We start from the raw sequence: 22,030 nt of genomic DNA, 5'->3' as shown, positions 1-22,030 counted from the left end.
ATACTAGTTAGAATATTTTTCTTACTCCATTAAATATTATTATTATTTAATATTCTTTATGGTCTAAAATGTTATACTAGCCCTGCTGAAGAATGGGGGGTGGGGGTGAGAGAGGGGAGAGATGGGGGGGATAAATATTTTATTTCTTAGGAAAACATTGAGGAACATTGGAAGATAGGTCAAGAGACAGTGCTTCCAGTGTAATTTAGATATATGGATTGTTATGAATGGTAAAAAGTAGCGATACACTCTGTGATTGGAACCTATATAATTTACTTACAATTGCTGTTTATACTCTGTTAATATTTTTGGGGTTTTTACTGAACATTTGTATACAGGTGGTTATGTTATTTGACTTGAGAAAATGTATAATTTGGACACAGATGATTACAATGTATTTGTGATTTCAATGCAATGTACATTCTTTACCCTTTTCTTTTTGTTTACTGGATATCCAAAAATCTCCAATATTTGCAATGCAATAAAACTCTCTCCGCAAAACAAGTCCGCTGGAGCCTCTATTTTGCTATGTTTAATTTTAATATCATTTATAGACCAGCAAATAAAAATGGCAAAGCCGACGCCGTCTCACGGTTACCAGACAAACCTCAAGACCTTAACAACAATTCCCCTATCATACCAACTGAACGGTTTGTTGGGTTTTCTAACCAATTTCTTACCGACATAAGGAAGTTTACAAACCAAGAACCAGATCCCCCTTATCATTCACTCATTAAGAGATCGGAGGATTACTATCATGGGGAAAAACTCTATGTTCCAAAAGGGATGAGATTACATATACTTAAGATATTCCATGACACACCCCTGGCAGGACATCCAGGAATCTTACGTACAACTGAATTGATAAAAAGAAACTTCTGGTGGCCAAACATGCGAAATACTATACAGGCTTACATCCAAACTTGTTTGATCTGTACCACCTCAAAATCAGAGAAAAAACCTCCATACGGACTGCTCATACCTATGAACATTTGTATACAGGTGGTTACGTTATTTGACTTGAGAAAATGTATAATTTGGACACAGATGATTACAATGTATTTGTGATTTCAATGCAATGTACATTCTTTACCCTTTTCTTTTTGTTTACTCGATATCCTTATGTACATGTCACTCTACCATAAAAAAAACAAAAAACTGACTCAGGTATTGGAAAGGTTGTTTGAATGCGACCGTAAAGAATTTATCATTTTTGCTTTCGGAGGTGGGAGGAGCAGCAGTAGATGCGCAAAATCGGCGTCCCTGGTTTTGAGACCTACGCCACTGTTACCCACCACGATCTCTGGCTATTGGTGTGGATTGGAACACTACACCGTCCCGCTGCTGAGTAGAGGGGGAGGAGGCAGCAAGTGATTGCACGGAAGGCAGACCAAGCCGGGCCCAGTCGAAAATAATTTATATTAAATTAATTATGACTGTGAGGTTTTGTCAGGGTTTTTTTCCCTGTTTTGTTTGCCATGTGCTGCTGGCAGCCATTTTACTCACCTCGATTGCTGATTCTGGTGCATACAGTGTGATGCTGCTCATTTCCTGCACTTCCTTTTATGGCCAGACTGGTGTACATCATCCGTGTGAGACAGGATGCAGTCTCAGAATTGTGATGTGATCACTTATTATTTAAAGGGCCTCCGTTCAGTATGCTTTGCCCTTGCGTTGTCTCAGACCTGTTTGTGAGAGCTCCTGTGTATTGCCTGGCTTTCTGACGTCCCTCCTGGTTCCTGATCCCTGGCTTGTTCCTGACCCTGCTGTTCTTCTTGTTCCCGATTCCGGCTCGTCTGACTACTTGCTTTGGCTCCTGACTCAGCTTGTCTGACTACCAGCTCTGGTTTTAATCCCTGGCTTGTTATTTGACTTGTGGACTTTTTATTATTTTTTGCTATTAATAAAGGTGTGATTATTTTTGCACTTCTCGTCTCAGTCTGATTCCTGGCACCTTGACATTATGCAAGGGCCATGAATCCTGATGGTGCTAATAATCCACCTTTACCTGCCATCATTTCCAGGATGGATGAACAGGATCACCGCTTGGATCAATTTGCACTAGCCCTACAAACCCTGCTGACTTGCACTGCACATTTGGACCAAAGTGTCCCGCAAATTATGGCTGCTCCTGTTTCCGCTGCTGCACCTAGTCCTACCAGGAGCATGTCCAGCTCTGCACCTCTACCTCAGCGTTATGGAGGCGATCCTAATCAGTGCAGAGGGTTTTTGAACCAGGTGGGCATTTACTTTGAGATGTTACCTCAGTTGTTTCTCTCTGACAGAGCTAAGGTGGGATTTCTCATCTCGTTACTCTCTGGCACAGCTCTTGCCTGGGCTAATCCCTTGTGGGAAACTAATAAACCTGTGATTTCGAATTACCCTGAATTTGTGGCCTCCTTTCGAAAAGTATTTGATGTTCCGGCTCGCTCCTCCACTGCTGCTAAACGACTCATGTCCATTCAGCAAGGTACAAGATCTGTTGCTCAGTATGCCATTGAGTTCCGTATGCTTGCTGCAGAGGTAGGTTGGAACAATGAAGCCCTTGTTGCCGCCTTCTTTCATGGGCTCTCTGATGCGATTAAAGATGAAGTTGCTGCCAGAGATTTACCAGAAGATCTCGAGGCATTGGTGTCTTTTTTTATCCTAATTGACATCAGACTAAGTGAGAGGCCCTCTTTCAAGGAGCGCTTGCGGAAGCCTCTTGTTCCGTTGTCTCCTAAGTGTTCGTTCCCACCCATGCCTCCCTCTCCTCCCATGCCTCCTGGTCCAGAGTCACCAGGTACTGCTGAGCCGATACAGTTGGGATTCACGTGTCTCTCCACGGTGGAGAGGGCCTTTAGGAGAAGGGAGGGGCTCTGCCTCTATTGTGGGTTACAGGGCCACCTTTTGAAGTCTTGTTCTACACGGCCGGGAAATGCTCACACCTAAGGTCCTGTTGGGGGCAGACCTTGGGTGGTTTAGCCTTGTCCCCGGAACCGCTAAAGAGAAACCTTTGGTCACGGTTGTCCTTTCCTGGATGGACTCCTCCATAGTCACCCAGGCTCTTGTTGACTCCGGTGCTGCGGGCTATTTCATTGACAGTGCTTTTGTATCAAAGCACTCCATTCCTGTTTTGCCTCAGTCCATTCCACTTGCTATTGAGCCATTGATGGCAGGCCCCTTCAGTCTGCACTCATTACTCACGAAACTGCTCCGTTGTCCATGGCTGTCGGGGCTCTCCATTTTGAAACCCTCCAGTTCCAGGTGATAAACTCTCCACATTTTCCGGTTGTTCTGGGTTATCCCTGGCTCCAAAAGCACAATCCCAGTCTCGACTGGCGCAGGTCCGAAATTTTGTCGTGGTCTCTGCAATGTATTTCCACTTGTCTTCGGAAACCAGTTAATGTTTCTCTCTGTTGCGGGGGATCATCCACAAACCCTGCTCTCCTGCAGGGGCTGGCTTCTTCTTTGTGAAGAAAAAGGGTGGTGAGTTAAGGCCATGCATCGATTATAGGGGTCTTAATCATCGGGTCTGTTGCGGACAATTGTGCTATAGAAGAGTATGTTGCCGATTCTCTGTTGCGGGGGATCATCCACAAACCCTGCTCTCCTGCAGGGGCTAGCTTCTTCTTTGTGAAGAAAAAGGGTGGTGAGTTAAGGCCATGCATCGATTATAGGGGTCTTAATCATCTTACCATTAAAAATGCTTACCCTATTCCGCTCATTACGGAACTCTTTGACCGCCTCAAGGGAGCTACGGTCTTTACTAAACTTGATTTGAGAGGAGCGTACAATCTCGTTAGGATCAAGGAGGGCCACAAATGGAAAACAGCATTTAACACCAGGAGCGGGCATTATGAGTATCTTGTAATGCCCTTTGGCCTATGTAATGCTCCTGCAGTTTTCCAGGAATTTATTAATGATGTCCTACGAGATATGTTGCAACAGTGTGTTGTGGTGTACTTGGACGACATCCTCATACACTCACCCACACTTGAGGCTCATCGTTCTGATGTTACACGGGTTCTTCAGAGACTACGTGAGAACAGCCTGTTTTGTGAAATGTGAGTTCCATCAGACTCAAGTAACCTTCCTAGGTTATGTTATCTCTGTTGCAGGGTTCTCCATGGATCCTGACAAGTTATCTGCAGTTCTGCAGTGGCCTTGCCCAGTTGGTCTTCGGTCTATTCAACGTTTTTTGGGGTTAGCCAATTACTATAGAAAGTTTATTAAAAACTTTTCTTCCGTGGTCAAACCTATCACAGACATGACCCATAGAGAATGATCCACTCAATTGGTCACCTACTGCCATTAAGGCCTTTTGATAGTCTTAAGATTGCCTTTGCTGTCGCTCCAGTTCTGGCTCATCCTATCCCTGTCCTGCCTTTCGTTCTTGAGGTTGATGCGTCTGAGACTGGAGTAGGTGCCCTCTTGTCTCAACGTCCTACGCCTGACGGTTCCTGGCATCCGTGTGGTTTCTTCTCTAAGAAACTGTCTCCAGCAGAGTGCAATTATGAAATTGGCGACAGGGAATTACTGGCCATAATTTTGGCACTCAAGGAATGGAGGCATCTTCTCGAGGGTACTTGCGTGCCAGTGCTCATTCTTACTGACCACAAGAATTAAACTTGTCTATCTGAAGCAAAACGTTTGTCGTCCTAACAGGCCAGATGGGCGCTATTTTTGTCTCGGTTTAATTATGTGGTCTCCTACCTGCCTGGTAGTAAGAATATTAGAGCTGATGCACTCTCTCAACAATTTTTCACTCTGTCCAAGGAGGAGTCTGTACCTACTCCAGTTATACCTCCTGACAATATTTTGGCTACCATACGTACTAATTTGAATTCTCCCTTGGGAGAGGAGATCCTGGCTGCAGAAACCAATGCACCTCCTGAGAAACCTAGTGGTAAGTGTTTTGTTCCTGAGAATCTTCAAACTAAACTTTTGCACACTTACCACTATCCTAAAGCCGCAGGTCACCCAGGCAAGAACCAAATGATTTGGTCTGTCAATAGACAATTCTGGTGGCCAGGTCTTCGTTCTGATGTTGCTGTGTATGTTACCTCCTGCTCAGTTTGTGCACAGAATAAGACTCCTCAACGTCTTCCTGTGGGTCTTCTTCAACCTATTGCTAATGGTGAGCGTCCTTGGACACATCTATCCATGGACTTCATTGTCGAGCTCCCTGTTTTCAATGGCAATACTGTTATCCTTATGGTGGTTGACAGTTTTTCTAAAATGTCACATTGCATTCCCTTGAAGTTGCCTACTGCTCAGGAGCTTGCTTCAATTTTTGCCCGAGAGGTCTTCCGTTTACATGGGTTACCCAAGGAGATAGTGTCGGACCAGGGTAGCCAGTTTGTCTCCAGATTTTAGCGTTCCTTTTGTGCTCAAATGGCGATCCAGCTTTCTCCTCGGCATATTACCCTCAATCCAATGGGGCTGCAGAATGGTCTAATCAAGCTCTGGAACAGTTCCTCCATTGCTATGTCTCAGATCACCACAATAATTGGTCTGAACTGTTACCTTGGGCAGAGTTTGTTCGTAATAGTGCTATTAATGCTTCCTCCAAGTTATCCCTGTTCATGGCGAATTATGGGTTTCAACCATCCTTGTTGCCCGATTCATTCATGTCTCAGGGTATTCTGGCTTTGGAGGAGCATCTCCGGCAACTCCGTTCCACGTGGGTGCAGCTTCAGGATTGCCTTTATCGTTCTATGCAGCGCCAAAAGTTCCAGGCTGATCGCAAGGTTGGTGAGTTTGGCTGTCCTCCCGCAACTTGAATCTTCATGTGCCTTCCAATAAACTGGCTCCCCGTTATGTTGGTTCTTTTCAAATACTCCGACGGGTCAATCCTGTGGCCTATGCTCTTGACCTTCCTCCTGCAATGCGCATCTCCAATGTTTTTCATGTCTCCCTCTTGAAACCATTGGTTTGTAATCGGTTTACCACTGTGTTGCCTCGTCCCTGTCCTATCTTTGTTGACAACCATGAGGAGTATGAGGTCAGCAGCATTATTGACTCTCGTATGACCAGGGGCCGTGTAAAGTATTTGGTTCACTGGAGGGGCTACGGTCCGGAGGAGCGTTCATGGGTTCCCTCCTCTGATGTTCATGCTCCCGTCCTCCTCTCTGCCTTCCATGCCCATTTCCCTAATAAGCCTTTTGTCCTCCTGCGGGGGAGGGGTCATTGAGGGGAGGGTACTGTCAGGGTTTTTTCCCTGTTTTGTTTGCCATGTGCTGCTGGCAGCCATTTTACTCACCTTTCTTACTGACTCTGGTGCATACTGTGTAATGCTGCTCATTTCCTGCACTTCCTTTTATGACCAGACTAGTCTTCATCATCCGTGTGAGACAGGATGCAGTCTCGGAATTGTGATGTCATCACTTATTATTTAAAGGGCCTCTGTTCAGTATGCTTTGCCCTTGCGTTGTCTCAGACCTGTTTGTGAGAGCTCCTGTGTATTACCTGGCTGTCTGACGTCCCTCCTGGTTCCTGATCCCTGGCTTGTTCCTGACTCTGCTGTTCTCCTTGTTCCTGATTCCGGCTCGTCTGACTACTCGCTTTGGCTCCTGACTTGGCTCGTCTGACTAACAGCTCTGGTTTTGATTCCTGGAATGTTATTTGACTTGTGGACTTTTTATTATTTTTTGCTATTAATAAAGATGTAATTATTTTTGCACTTCTCGTCTCAGTCTGATTCCTGGCACACTGACAGGTTTTTAGTAGATAAGATAGACCTGGTATATACTACTCTTAATAACCTAAGTATTTTTATGTGAATTTAATCTTGTTATATAACAGATGATATCAATCTTGTGGAATTCAAACATACTCTTAACTTTTGTATGAGTGCAGTATTTAATGGGCTCAAAAAGTAGCTGCACTATCTTGAATGAATGATTTTTGGCAGATAAGATAAGCATGGTGGACAGTAAGGTACTTAAGCTTAGTGTATCTATTGGAAGGTAATGCTGTGATTAACAGATTATTTAATATCTCTCTGAAATTCTTGCTAGAGTACAGCAAATAATTTTGATCTGCAAAACCCAGAAAGAAGGTACATGAATCTAGGTTCTGGCAGATAAGATAAGTCCGGCCTAGGACAAACAACAAAACTTAGAAAAGAAGCTATAGTAATTATGACTCTGTTTGTTTTTGTAGATAAGATAGGCCTGGTATATACTAAGTATTTTTAGGTGAAATGTGTTGTATAACAGATGATACCAAACTTGTGAAACTTAAACATATCCCTAACTCTTGTATGAGTGCAGTATTTAATGGGCTCAGAAACTAGCTGCACTATTTTGAATGTATGATGTTTTGCAGATAAGATAAGCCTGGTGGACAGTAAGGTATTCAATGCTAGGTGTATTTATGGGAATGTAATGCTATGGTATAATAGATAATTTAATATTCCTTTGACATTTTTGCTAGGCTGCATTCCGGCTGCGCTCAGGAGCAAGTGGAGGCGCTTCACTCCCAGCGATGACGTGGCGCTAGGTGACGTCACAAGCAAGAGAGCTTCGAAAAAACATTTGCATGCGCAAAGGGATCTGCTGCACAATAATGGACTGCGCATGCAAACGTTTTTACTAGCTCCCTTGTAGCTGCCTGTTACACAATACCGTTGTTATGCCAGAATGATTTCCCCAGTCTCTTCGCAAACATCGGAACTCTGACCCACCTCCATTCAGCTGCTCTCAGCTCAGCCCCTGTAGCTTATCCTGCACTGAATAGAGGTGGGTCAGAGTTGCGATGTTTGCCAAGAGACTGGGGAAATCATTCTCGGCTCTGGGGATCAGAATCGGTAATTCCCGGAACCCTGGCCACACATCTCTAACCCGCCCACACATCTAGTTTGATAACACACAACGAACAATCGCCAGCCCACCCCGTGAGGGAAATACACAATGATTGAACAGGTCTTTGTGTTTATATACATATAATATGATTTTTTGTGTGCTCTAGATAATGTAGCCCATTTCTTTTCACTTCATACGCTACGTATGAAGTGAAAAGAAATGGGCTACATTCTCTAGAGCAGCGGTCGCCAACCAGTGGTCCGTGGACCACTGGTGGTCCACGAGAAGATGTTGGTGGTCCCTGACACCATCAAGCAGGAATTAATCTTCTCTGATGGTGTCACCCTCGTCGCGCCGCAACTCCATACAGTGCCTGGCTGGACATCAGTGAAAACCGACAGAGGAGTTAAATTAAATTCTCCCTACGCATGTTGCATAGTACTGCACAACTTGCGTAGCTATATTGTATATTTAACTCCTCCTGCCCGGCGCGCTGCTCAGAGAGGTTGATATAGTCTTGGCTTGAAATAGTGAAATTATAGTATATATAAAAAGAAAATCTTAAAAAATTCTCTTATATTTTATTTATTTTCTTCCCTTTACTTGTCTCTTTGTAGTAGTTTTCCTAATTCCTTCAGATGGACTTACATCACTGTTTGTTTTCCTCCCCTCAATTTTTTTATTTTTTTATTAAATATTAATTATTTTTCATTCTAATAATTTTCCAGCACACAAAGCCATTCCACCTGAATTCCATTAATTGCCATCCAGCAGATCAGCCATATCCCACCAGTATTATAGTAATTGCCAGTAACATCAGTCGTCGTTAGTTCATATCCATATTGAGAGCTTTCTGATATAAACTTAATTTATGACTCTAATGTCTGTCCATGATCATAAGTAGTTTTGAGCAATTCATAACTGGGGAGGTAACTTGGAAGTCTTGTGGTCCTTTTAAACATAATTCTTTTTTCCCACTTTCCGCCTCTCTGTTAGCAACTCAAAAGTTGGCACTCACCCTTCTTCTGTCATTCGGAACTATTCTCTCAGTTCTGTCATTCAGTTAGTTAATTCCCAAAAAATTAATTCTTAAAAAAATGTGTAAATATATACATAATGTAAACTTAGCTATGGTTATACTAGTTATTTACAGTATGTGTGTGTGTGTGTATGTACAGTATATGTATATATATATATATATATATATATATACATACATACATACACACACAGACACACACACACATTTTGTACCTTTAAAAAAAAAAAAAATGTTAGTGGTCCACGGGATTCAAAATTGGGAGTTTAGTGGTCCCTGAGGTCCGAAAGGTTGGCGACCCCTGCTCTAGAGCACACTTAAAATCATATTATATGTATATAAACATGGCAGCCTCCACAGCAACACGTGTGTGGAGGCTGCCATGTTTCCAAGCGTCTGAGCTTGCTCTGAAAAGTCCCAGCTTTTCCAGCACACTGGAAGCGCTGGGACTTACGTCACCAGAGCGCTCAAAAAACGCCAGGCATCTCATTTGCAAGTGTGAGAAAAACGCTCCAAGCGAGTTCCAGTTCGCTTGGAGCACTGCCCGAACGCAGCCCTAGAGTGCAGCAAATAATTTTGACCTGCAAAACCCAGAAAGAAGGTATATGAATCTTGGTCTTTGCAGATATGATAAGTCCGGCCTAGGACAAACAATTTAAATATACTGGAGCGAATGTATTGTTGTTATCAGCTGATGTAATCTCTTTGAAATTTGAGCCCCTCTTTTATACGTTGAATTAGAGGTTGCTGGATAAAGCCGCAGTAACATCTTTATTTAAAGGGTGGCTTATATATACCTATTGATATAGATCATTAGCATAATATTGTACTTTGACAGTAACAGAATACAAATACCAGCTCTGGAAGGGCGGATTATTAATAACCTGAGCCTAATCTTCCCTGGTATACTGGGATTGTGATTTTTGGCCTTTAAAACACAAAATGAAGATGACTAGCTAAAAGGGTAAAACAGGCTATATTAGCCTCAAGATCTAAGAAAGCAGTGCATGCTATTTTCCTGTACCCTGTTTTGACTTAGACAAGGTGCCCTAGATAACAAGATATAAGTCCCTACATTTATTTTTCTATATGCGCATGTCTATTCCTTCTCTTGGTTTGATAAATCACATTTACTATTAAATGTCCTAAGGACACACAACTCTTATTTCCAAACGTTAACTCCCAGGGAGGGATCTCTTGTCCTCATATATCCGCTCATGGACAGATATTTAACTAATAGCAAACCTAATAATGTTAATATGCCGCCCAAACAACAAAAAGATAAAACGTCACATAATAGCTTAGGCACCTCAGACTTAGAACTGGGTGATAAAAGCCCTGCAACCATTAACCAAATTGATACAGATAGTCTGGTCAAACAAATATCCTGTCTGATATTGAAACTAGAATTTCTGACATAGATGATCTACAATTTAGTCAACAATCTTCCTTAGACTTACAAGCTAAACTTATACCCTACAAATTCGAAAAGACGACCTAGAGGATAGATCCCGTAGAAACAATTTAAAAATCGTGGGAATCCCAGAATCTATTGATCTAGTGGAACTAGTGTCTATGTCCCTACCTCAAGCTTTGGGGTTTTCCCCCTAATTAACTTCCCCTGATTATTGAAAGAGTCCACAGAGTAGGCCCGGTGAAGGTAAAAGATAACACATATACTCTAAAAAGACCAATTATAGTAAGATTCATGAACTTTCAGGATAAGCAAAAAATGTTAACTCTATATCGCAAGTGAAATCCGTTTGAATATAATAATATTCGAATCCTGATCTTCCAAGACTTTTCCGCTGAAACTTTAAATACAAGAAGGGAAATGGCACCCCTCTGTACACAAATAATCAATTCTGGCATTAGAGCCACTATGATTTACACGGCTAAACTGAAAATCTTTCATAATGCAAAAATGGTATTGATAGACAACCCCGAAGAGGCTAAACAATTTTTAAAAAATGTCCATGTTTAATAAGGTACTGAACTGTAACCTGATGTTTTATGTATCAGGCTTTAACAGGCTGTTTTGTTTTTTAATTTTTTTTTCTTCCCTCCCCTTTCTTTTCCTCCCCCTTTCCTCGTATATCTCTACTTCGATCTTTATCTCCCGGCCTTAGGAAAATTAGGTAAATGAAAAACTCAATTGACATTGTTTCATGGAATGTGAGAGGCAACGCCTCCCCGATTAAAAGGAAAAGAATAGTCCAACATCTTAAAAAACATGCGCCAGTTATTGTGTTTTTACAAGAGACACATTTAAATTGTGCTGAGGCAGATAAATTAAGAATGAGATGGGTCGGTGAGGTAATCGCGGACCCGGCAACTGGAAGGAAGAGGGGGGTAGCATGTCTCTTTAATAAGAATTTGGAATATGAGGTTAAGGCACAGCTGTTAGATAAAGAAGGGAGATTTCTGATTTTAAAAATATATATGTATACAAGGCTATAAATTTACTCTCTGTAATTTATATGCCCCTAACGAATATCGACGAGCCTTCTGGGACGATCTATTTGATAAACTTATTAATAGTGTTGACTCGCAACTTATAGTGGGGGGAGACTTTAATAGCGTGTTCAATCCCTATCTTGATCGTTTCAAAATCTCTCAGATTAAAAGATACAAAAAAGAAGTGAAAGGCTTATCTAACTTTGCAAAGAGCTTAAAACTAAAAGATGTCTGGAGACTTCAGCACCCGGATGAAAGAGCTTTAACATGTGAATCGAAGAAATTTCTCTAGAATAGATATGCTCCTGATTAGTGAATCTCCTGGGTGCTATGGTCTCGTCTGACATCGCCAATATTTTAATATCAGATCACACTATCATATCCCTGTCTATTCGTCAAGTCAATGTAAGACAAAATCAACATGCAAGCTTCTTTTTTCCCTCCTTCTTAATTTCAAATATCAAATTTAGAAATTGAATGCAAACTAAATGGAGAGAATATATTAATTTTAATAAAGACTACCTTCCAAAAGTAGAAATTCTCTGGGAGGCAGTGAAAGCCTTTTTCTGAGGTAAAATAAGGCTTATATAATTATAAGAAAGAAGGCCCTGCGTAACAGAGATCAGCTTGCTAATCAATTAAAGAATAAATATGCAAGATACTTAGAGAACCCAAACAAAGTTAACTGGACTGAATACCAAAAGGCAAAATTAGAGAGGGAATCATTTTTAAATCAGCAATTAACTCAAAAAGATATTAATAATAATGCAATGTTTAATAGATTCTCCCTAAAATCTGCCAAATTCTTGACAAGTCTAGTTAAAAGTAGGCAGAATTATTATTTTGTTACTGTTTTAGCAGATGGCAAAAATATAATCTACCCAAAGATATCCTGACTCAGTTTCATGCCTTTTTTTCAAGCACTATATACACAGGACATTACTTACCAAGAGGCCAAGCTAAATTTTTGGGACAATATTAATATGCCTAAATTTAGCCCGGAACAGTTAATGCTCCTTAACAATGAGATCTCTATTGAGGAAATTATTCAAGTTATAAAGAGCTCTGTAAATGGTAAAGCCCCTGGCCTGCACCAAATTCCAATAGAATTTTATAAGATTTTACAAGATGAGGTTCCACCTATTCTTTTAACCCCTTAATGACCGGACCATTTTTCAATTTTCTTACCCTTAATGACAATGGCTATTTTTACATTTCTGCAGTGTTTGTGTTTAGCTGTAATTTCCCTCTTACTCATTTACTGTACCCACACATATTATATACCGTTTTTCTCGCCATTAATGGACTTTCTAAAGATACCATTATTTTCATCATGTCTTATAATTTACTAAAAAAAAATATAATAAAATATGAGGAAAAAATGGAAAAAAACACACTTTTTCTAACTTTGACCCCCAAAATATGTTACACATCTACAATCACCAAAAAACACCCATGCTAAATAGTTTCTAAATTTTGTCCTGAGTTTAGAAATACCCAATGTTTACATGTTCTTTGCTTTTTTTGCAATTTATGGGGCAATAAATACAAGTAGCACTATTTCCAAACCACTTTTTTTCAAAATTAGCGCTAGTTACATTGGAACCCTGATATCTGTCAGGAATACCTGAATATCCCTTGACATGTATATATTTTGTTTTAGAAGACAACCCAAAGTATTGATCTAGGCCCATTTTGGTATATTTCATGCCACCATTTCACCGCCAAATGCGGTCAAAATTTGTCACAAACTTTAGGTTTCCCACTGAAATTATTTACAAACAGCTTCTGCAATTATGGCACAAATGGTTGTAAATGCTTCTCTGGGATCCCCTTTTTTCAGAAATAGCAGACTTATATGGCTTTTTGGTTGCTTTTTGGTAATTAGAAGGCCGCTAAATGCCGCTGCGCACCACACGTGTTTTATGCCCAGGAGTGAAGGGGTTAATTAGGGAGCTTGTAGGGTTAATTTTAGCTTTAGTTTAGTGTAGTAGACAACCCCAAGTATTGATCTAGGCCCATTTTGGTATATTTTATGCCACCATTTCACCGCCAAATGCGAGCAAATAAAAAAAAAACTTAACATTTTTCACAATTTTAGGTTTCTCACTGAAATTATTTACAAACAGCTTGTGCAATTATGGCAGAAATTGTTGTAAAAACTTCTCTGGGATCCCCTTTGTTCAGAAATAGCAGACTTATATGGCTTTGGCGTTGCTTTTTGGTAATTAGAAGGCCGCTAAATGCTGCTGCGCACCACACGTTAATTATGCCCAGCAGTGAAGGGGTTAAATTAGGTAGCTTGTAGGGAGCTTGCAGGGTTAATTTTAGAGATCAGCCTCCCACCTGACACATCCCACCCCCTGATCCCTCCCAAACAGCTCTCTTCCCTCCCCCACCCCACAATTGTTCCCGCCATCTTAAGTACTGGCAGAAAGTCTGCCAGTACTAAATAAAAGAGTTTTTATTTTTTTTTAAATAAAAATAATAAAGTATTTTAGCTGCGATGGACCCCTGCCTTAGCCCCAACCTCCCTGATTCCCCCTCCAGCTCTCTAACCCTCTCCCCTACCTTATTACCACCATCTTGGGTACTGGCAGCTGTCTGCCAGTACCCAGTTTGGCCCCAAAAACCCCCCAAAAAGTATTTTTATTTTATTTTTACTTAAAAAAACTATTTCTGTAGTGTAGCAGCCCCCCACAATACCCCCACCCCCTCCCAGATCCTTTTATATTTTTTTTTAAAAAAAATCCCTTTTTTTCCCCTTTCTGCCCTCATTCATTGGTGTCAGTGTGGCTAATGGGTGCACGTGCGCACGTGCACGCACGCACGCACGTGCACGCACATGCATGCTCACGTGCACACACGTGCATCGTGCATGCGCGCGCGCATCGTGCACACGCATCCTCACACCCGGCACTATCGCTACCGGTGCAGAGAGGGCCACAGAGTGGCTCTCTCTGCATCGGGGGCTTGTAAAGTGGTATTGCAGGATGCCTCCATATCGAGGCATCACTGCAATACCCTCAGAGCTGCTGGAAGCATTTGTGATCGCTTCCAGCACTCTGTTAGACAACTGACGTACCAGGTACGTCCATTGTCATTAACTGCTTGTTAATGCATGACGTACCTGGTACGTCAGTTGTCATTAAGGGGTTAAACTTGTATAACAAATACTTTTTTAACAATATAAAACCCTCAAGATATTTTGCAGCCTCTAATGTAGTACTTTTTCATAAAAAAGACAAAGACGCAGAGTCAGGGGATGCTTATCATCTAATTTCACTACATGACTATAAAATCTTAGCTAGTATTCTAGCAAATAGACTAAAGAAAATTAAAGGGGACATAATACACATAGATCAGACTGGTTTTATGCCAGGTAGGACGGCACATAAAAACATTAGGACTGCTTTGCTACTTATAGAACATTTTATAGCCGTTTATAAGAATAAACTTGATGGCCAAACTGATTTTGCCCTGTTGGCTATAGATGCCGAAAAGGCGATTGACTCTATCTCCTGGGACCACTTATTTACGGCCTTGGAAAGATTTGGACTGGTAGGGAATTTTGCTAAATATATCAAATTAATATATCAAGACCCAGTCTCTTATATTAATGTAAATGGTTTAACCTCACCAAGTATTACACTACAGAAAGGAACCAGACAGGGCTGCCCGTTATCGCCATTACTATTTAATATTGCGCTGGAACCATTAGCAATACAATGCAGGGGAAAAATAGAAGGGGTCCTAATTGGTAATAAAAGAAACGTTCTGTCTCTGTATGCAGATGATATACTTTTCTATGTAAATAATACTAAAAGAAATATTCCATCCATCCTTAATATCACTGCCGAATTTAGTAAGTTCTCAGGTTATAAAATAAATTTAAATAAATCTGAACTTCTCTGAATCTTAAAAAAAAAAAAAAAGATAGCCTCCTCTTAAATCCTTTCTCTTGTTAAGTGTAGTCAGTCCACGGGTCATCCATTACTTATGGAATATATCTCTTCCTAACAGGAAGCTGCAAGAGGATCACCCAGCAGAGCTGCCATATAGCTCCTCCCCTCACATGTCATATTCAGTCATTCTCTTGCAGCCTAACTAAGATAGGTCGCTGTGAGAGGTCTGTGGTGTTTTTTAACTTAGTTTATTTCTACAATCAAAAGTTTGTTATTTTAAATGGCACCGGAGTGTGCTGTTTATTCTCAGGCAGCATTAGAAGAAGAATCTGCCTGCGTTTTCTATGATCTTAGCAGACGTAACTAAGATCCACTGGCTGTTCTCATCTGAGGAGTGAGGTAACTTCAGAGAAGGGGAATAGCATGCAGGGCCCCCCTGCAAAAGAGGTATGTGCAGTAAATTATTTTTCTGAGGAATGGAATTGACTGAGGAAATACTGCTGATACCAATGTAAAGTAAGTTCAGCCCTAAATGCAGTGATAGCGACTGGTATTAGGCTGATGAGTGTGTGTACACTGAATGTATTTTTCTAAGGAATGGAATTGACTCTGAAAATACTGTTAATACTGAAATAATGTATGAGCCTTAACTGCAGTAAAAGCGACTGGTAGCAGGCTTATTAATAACAATTCATAACTTTTCAAATGTATGTTTAAAACGTTTACTGGCATGTTAATCGTTTTTTGTGAGGTACTTGGTGATAAAACTTATTGGGGCATGATTTTTACCACATGGCCATCTTTGTTTTCTGCATAGAAACAGTTTTCTGAGCTTCCCCACTGTTGTAATATGAGTGGGAGGGGCCTATTTTAGCGCTTTTTTGCACAGTAAAAATTCAGTCACAATCTGTCTACTTCATCCTCCATGATCCAGATCGTCTCTAGAGAGCTCAGGGGTCTTCAAAATTCATTTTGAGGGAGGTAATCAGTCACAGCAGACCTGTGACAGTGTGTTTTGACTGTGAGAAAAACGTTAATTATTAAATTGTTAATCCGTTTTTGGGTATTAAGGGGTTAATCATCCATTTGCTGGTGGGTGCAATCCTTTGCTAACTTAATACATTTACTGTGAAAAATTGGTTGCTATAACTATTTTGGTTCATTGTTATTTCAACTGTGACAGCTTTTTGTGCTTCTTAAAGGCACAGTAGCGTTTTTTATATTGCTTGTAAATTTATTTAGAAAAGTATTTCCAAGCTTGCTAGTCTCATTGCTAGTCTGTTTAAACATGTCTGACACAGATGAATCTCTTTGTTCACTATGTTTAAAGGCCAATGTGGAGCCCAATAGAAATTTATGTACTAATTGCATTGATGCTACTTTAAATAAAAGTCAATCTTTACATGTAAAGAAATTATCACCAGACAACGAGGGGGAAGTTATGCCGACTAACTCCCCTCACGTGTCAGTACCTTCGCCTCCCGCTCAGGAGGTGCGTGATTTTGTGGCGCCAAGTACATCAGGGAGGCCCTTACAAATCACTTTGCAAGACATGGCTACTGTTATGACAGAAGTATTATCTAAATTGCCAGAATTAAGAGGCAAGCGCGATAGCTCTGGGTTAAGGACAGAGTGCGCGGATGAGGTGAGAGCCATGTCAGATACTGCGTCACAGTTTGCAGAACGTGAAGATGGAGAGCTTCATTCTGTGGGTGACGGATCTGATCCAGGGAGACTGGATTCAGAGATTTCTAATTTTAAATTTAAGCTTGAGAACCTCCGCATATTGCTAGGGGAGGTATTAGCGGCTCTGAATGATTGTAACACGGTTGCAATTCCAGAAAAATTATGTAGGTTGGATAAATACTATGCGGTACTGGTGTGTACTGACGTGTTTCCTATACCTAAAAGGCTTACAGAGATTGTTAGCAAGGAGTGGGATAGACCTGGTGTGCCCTTTTCCCCTCCTCCCATATTTAGGAAAATGTTTCCTATAGACGCCACCACACAAGACTTATGGCAGACGGTCCCTAAGGTGGAGGGAGCAGTTTCTACTTTAGCTAAGCGTACCACTATCCTGGTGGAGGATAGTTGTGCCTTTTCAGATCCAATGGATAAGAAATTAGAGGGTTACCTTAAGAAAATGTTTGTTCAACAAGGTTTTATCTTACAGCCCCTTGCATGCATTGCACCTGTCACTGCTGCGGCGGCATTCTGGTTTGAGTCTCTGGAAGAGGCCATTCGCACAGCTCCATTGGATGAAATTATGAACAAGCTTAAAGCATTTGTTTCTGATGCCAGTGTACATTTAACTAAACTTACGGCTAAGAACTCCGGATTCGCCATCCAAGCGCGCAGAGCGCTATGGCTTAAATCCTGGTCAGCTGACGTGACTTCTAAATCTAAATTGCTTAATATTCCTTTCAAAGGGCAGACCTTATTCGGGCCCAGCTTGAAAGAAATTATAGCTGACATTACGGGAGGTAAGGGCCATGCTCTACCTCAGGACAGGGCCAAATCAAAGGCCAAACAGTCTAATTTTCGTGCCTTTCGTAACTTCAAGGCTGGAGCAGCATCAACTTCCTCCGCTCCAAAACAGGAAGGAGCTGTTGCTCGTTACAGGCAGGGCTGGAAAGTTAACCAGTCCTGGAACAAGGGCAAGCAGGCCAAGAAACCTGCTGCTGCCCCCAAGACAGCATGAAGAGAGGGCCCCCTATCCGGAAACGGATCTAGTGGGGGGCAGACTTTCTCTCTTCGCCCAGGCTTGGGCAAGAGATGTCCAGGATCCCTGGGCGTTGGAGATCATATCTCAGGGATATCTCCTGGACTTCAAAACTTCTCCTCCACGAGGGAGATTTCATCTTTCAAGGTTATCAGCAAACCAAATAAAGAAAGAGGCGTTTCTACGCTGTGTACAAGACCTTTTACTAATGGGGGTGATCCACCCAGTTCCGCGGACGGAACACGGGCAGGGATTCTATTCAAATCTATTTGTGGTTCCCAAGAAAGAGGGAACCTTCAGACCAATCTTGGACTTAAAGATCCTAAACAAATTTCTAAGAGTTCCATCATTCAAAATGGAAACTATTCGAACCATCCTTCCCATGATCCAAGAGGGTCAGTACATGACCACAATGGACTTAAAGGATGCCTACCTTCACATACCGATTCACAAGGATCATTATCGGTACCTAAGATTTGCTTTCCTAGACAGGCATTACCAGTTTGTAGCTCTTCCCTTCGGATTAGCTACGGCCCCAAGAATCTTTACAAAAGTTCTGGGCTCACTTCTGGCGGTACTAAGACCGCGAGGCATAGCGGTGACTCCGTACCTAGACGACATTCTGATACAAGCGTCAAGTTTTCAAACTGCCAAGTCTCATAAAGAGATAGTTCTGGCATTTCTGAGGTCGCATGGGTGGAAGGTGAACGTGGAAAAGAGTTCTCTATTACCATTTACAAGAGTTCCCTTTCTAGGGACTCTTATAGATTCTGTAGAGATGAGAATTTACCTGACAGAGGCCAGGTTATCAAAACTTCTAAATGCTTGCCGTGTCCTTCATTCCATTCCACACCCGTCAGTAGCTCAGTGCATGGAAGTAATCGGCTTAATGGTAGCGGCAATGGACATAGTACCATTTGCGCGCCTGCATCTCAGACCGCTGCAATTGTGCATGCTAAGTCAGTGGAACGGGGATTACTCAGATTTGTCCCCCCTACTAAGTCTGGATCAAGAGACCAGAGATTCTCTTCTATGGTGGCTCTCTCGGCCACATCTGTCCAAGGGGATGACCTTTTGCAGGCCAGATTGGACGATTGTCACAACAGACGCCAGCCTTCTAGGCTGGGGCGCAGTCTGGAACTCCCTGAAAGCTCAGGGATTATGGACTCAGGAGGAGAAACTCCTCCCAATAAATATTCTGGAAAGCTTGGCCTCAGTTAGCAACTCTGAGGTTCATCAGATTTCAGTCGGACAACATCACGACTGTGGCTTACATCAACCATCAAGGGGGAACCAGAAGTTCCCTAGCGATGTTGGAAGTCTTAAAGATAATTCGCTGGGCAGAGTCTCACTCTTGCCACCTGTCAGCGATTTACATCCCAGGCGTAGAGAACTGGGAGGCGGATTTTCTAAGTCGCCAGACTTTTCATCCAGGGGAGTGGGAACTTCATCCGGAGGTCTTTGCTCAACTGATTCATCGTTGGGGCAAACCAGATCTGGATCTCATGGCGTCTCGCCAGAACGCCAAGCTTCCTTGTTACGGATCCAGGTCCAGGGACCCGGGAGCGGTGCTGATAGATGCTCTGACAGCCCCTTGGGTCTTCAACATGGCTTATGTGTTTCCACCATTCCCGATGCTTCCTCGTTTGATTGCCAAGATCAAACAGGAGAGAGCTTCAGTGATTCTGATAGCACCTGCGTGGCCACGCAGGACCTGGTATGCAGATCTAGTGGACATGTCGTCCTGTCCACCGTGGTCTCTGCCTCTGAGACAGGACCTTCTAATTCAGGGTCCTTTCAAACATCCAAATCTAATTTCTCTGAGGCTAACTGCATGGAGATTGAACGCTTGATTCTATCAAAGCGTGGCTTCTCGGAGTCGGTTATTGATACCTTAATACAGGCTAGGAAGCCTGTTACCAGAAAAATTTACCATAAGATATGGCGTAAATATTTATATTGGTGCGAATCCAAGAGTTACTCATGGAGTAAGGTTAGGATTCCTAGGATATTGTCCTTTCTACAAGAGGGTTTAGAAAAGGGCTTATCTGCTAGTTCGTTAAAGGGACAGATTTCTGCTCTGTCTATTCTTCTACACAAACGTCTGGCTGAAATTCCAGACGTTCAAGCTTTTTGTCAGGCTTTAACTAGGATTAAGCCTGTGTTTAAGACTGTTGCTCCGCCGTGGAGCTTAAACTTAGTTCTTAATGTTCTTCAAGGCGTTCCATTTGAACCCCTTCATTCCATTGATATCAAGCTGTTATCCTGGAATGTTTTGTTTTTGATGGCTATTTCCTCGGCTCGAAGAGTCTCTGAGTTATCTGCCTTACATTGTGATTCTCCTTATCTGATTTTTCATTCAGACAAGGTAGTTCTGCATACTAAACCTGGGTTCTTACCTAAGGTAGTTACTAACAGGAATATCAATCAAGAGATTGTTGTTCCGTCACTGTGTCCTAACCCTTCTTCAAAGAAGGAACGACTTTTGCATAATTTGGACGTAGTCCGTGCCCTGAAGTTCTATTTGCAGGCAACTAAAGATTTTCGTCAAACTTCTTCCCTGTTTGTCGTTTACTCTGGACAGAGAAGAGGTCAAAAGGCTTCGGCTACCTCTCTCTCTTTCTGGCTTCGTAGCATAATACGTTTAGCCTATGAGACTGCTGGACAGCAGCCTCCTGAAAGGATTACAGCTCATTCTACTAGAGCTGTGGCTTCCACCTGGGCCTTTAAAAATGAGGCCTCTGTTTAACAGATTTGCAAGGCTGCGACTTGGTCTTCGCTTCACACCTTTTCAAAATTTTACAAATTTGACACTTTTGCTTCTTCGGAGGCTATTTTTGGGAGAAAGGTACTTCAAGCAGTGGTTCCTTCTGTTTAATGTTCCTGCCTTGTCCCTCCCTTCATCCGTGTAGTTTAGCTTTGGTATTGGTATTCCATAAGTAATGGATGACCCGTGGACTGACTACACTTAACAAGAGAAAACATAATTTATGCTTACCTGATAAATTTATTTCTCTTGTAGTGTAGTCAGTCCACAGCCCGCCCTGTCTTTAAGGCAGACCTAAATTTTAATTAAACTCCAGTCACCACTGCACCCTATGGTTTCTCCTTTCTCGTCTGCTTTGGTCGAATGACTGAATATGACATGTGAGGGGAGGAGCTATATGGCAGCTCTGCTGGGTGATCCTTTTGCAGCTTCCTGTTAGGAAGAGATATATTCCATAAGTAATGGATGACCCGTGGACTGACTACACTACAAGAGAAATAAATTTATCAGGTAAGCATAAATTATGTTTTTCGGCAAGCACCCGGCAAAATTAAATATCTATGAATATTCTTATCTAAATATCCTGATAATTGGTATAGCAAGAATTTTGCTCCAATATGGCAGAAATGTTCATGCTGTTCAAAAAACTGGGCTAAACTACCATTATCTCTCTGTTAGAATATCCCTCATTAAAATTATTCTTTTCCCTAAAATCTTGTTCCTCATGCAAAATATCCCGGTCTTTATTACCAATAACCCTGGAATTCACAATGTTCACTATTTTTTATAGGGCAAAGGGAAGTCACGAATTTCCCTTAGTAAATGAATGCATCTCAAAGTGGATGGGGGCATTGCTCTCCCCAATATCAAGCTGTATAATTGGACCTGTATGGCCAAAGTGGCTCTCGATTGGCTTACAGGCTCAGATTATATAACTGATTATCAAGGCGAGGAGGCCTTAGTTGCCCCGCTCTCTCTCAGGGCCCTATTACACTAAACTCATTTCAAAGCTGCTGAAAAATTCGCTTTTAAAGGGACAGTCTAGGCCAAAATAAACTTTCATGATTCAGATAGAGCATGTAATTTTAAACAATTTTCCAATTTACTTTTATCACCAATTTTGCTTTGTTCTCTTGGTATTCTTAGTTGAAAGCTTAACCTAGGAGGTTCAGATGCTAATTTCTTAGACCTTGAAGCCCTCCTCTTTCAGATTGCATTTTAACAGTTTTTTCACCACTAGAGGGTGTTAGTTCACATATTTTATATAGATAACACTGTGCTCGTGCACGTGAAGTAATCTGGGAGCAGGTACTGATTGGCTAGACTGCAAGTCTGTCAAAAGAACTGAAAAAA

The sequence above is a fragment of the Bombina bombina genome, chromosome 3, assembly GCF_027579735.1.
Source record: "Bombina bombina isolate aBomBom1 chromosome 3, aBomBom1.pri, whole genome shotgun sequence".
In the NCBI taxonomy this organism is placed as follows: Eukaryota; Metazoa; Chordata; class Amphibia; order Anura; family Bombinatoridae; genus Bombina; species Bombina bombina.
The sequence above is the reverse complement of the archived record's forward strand: the minus strand, read 5'-3'. Positions refer to the sequence as shown.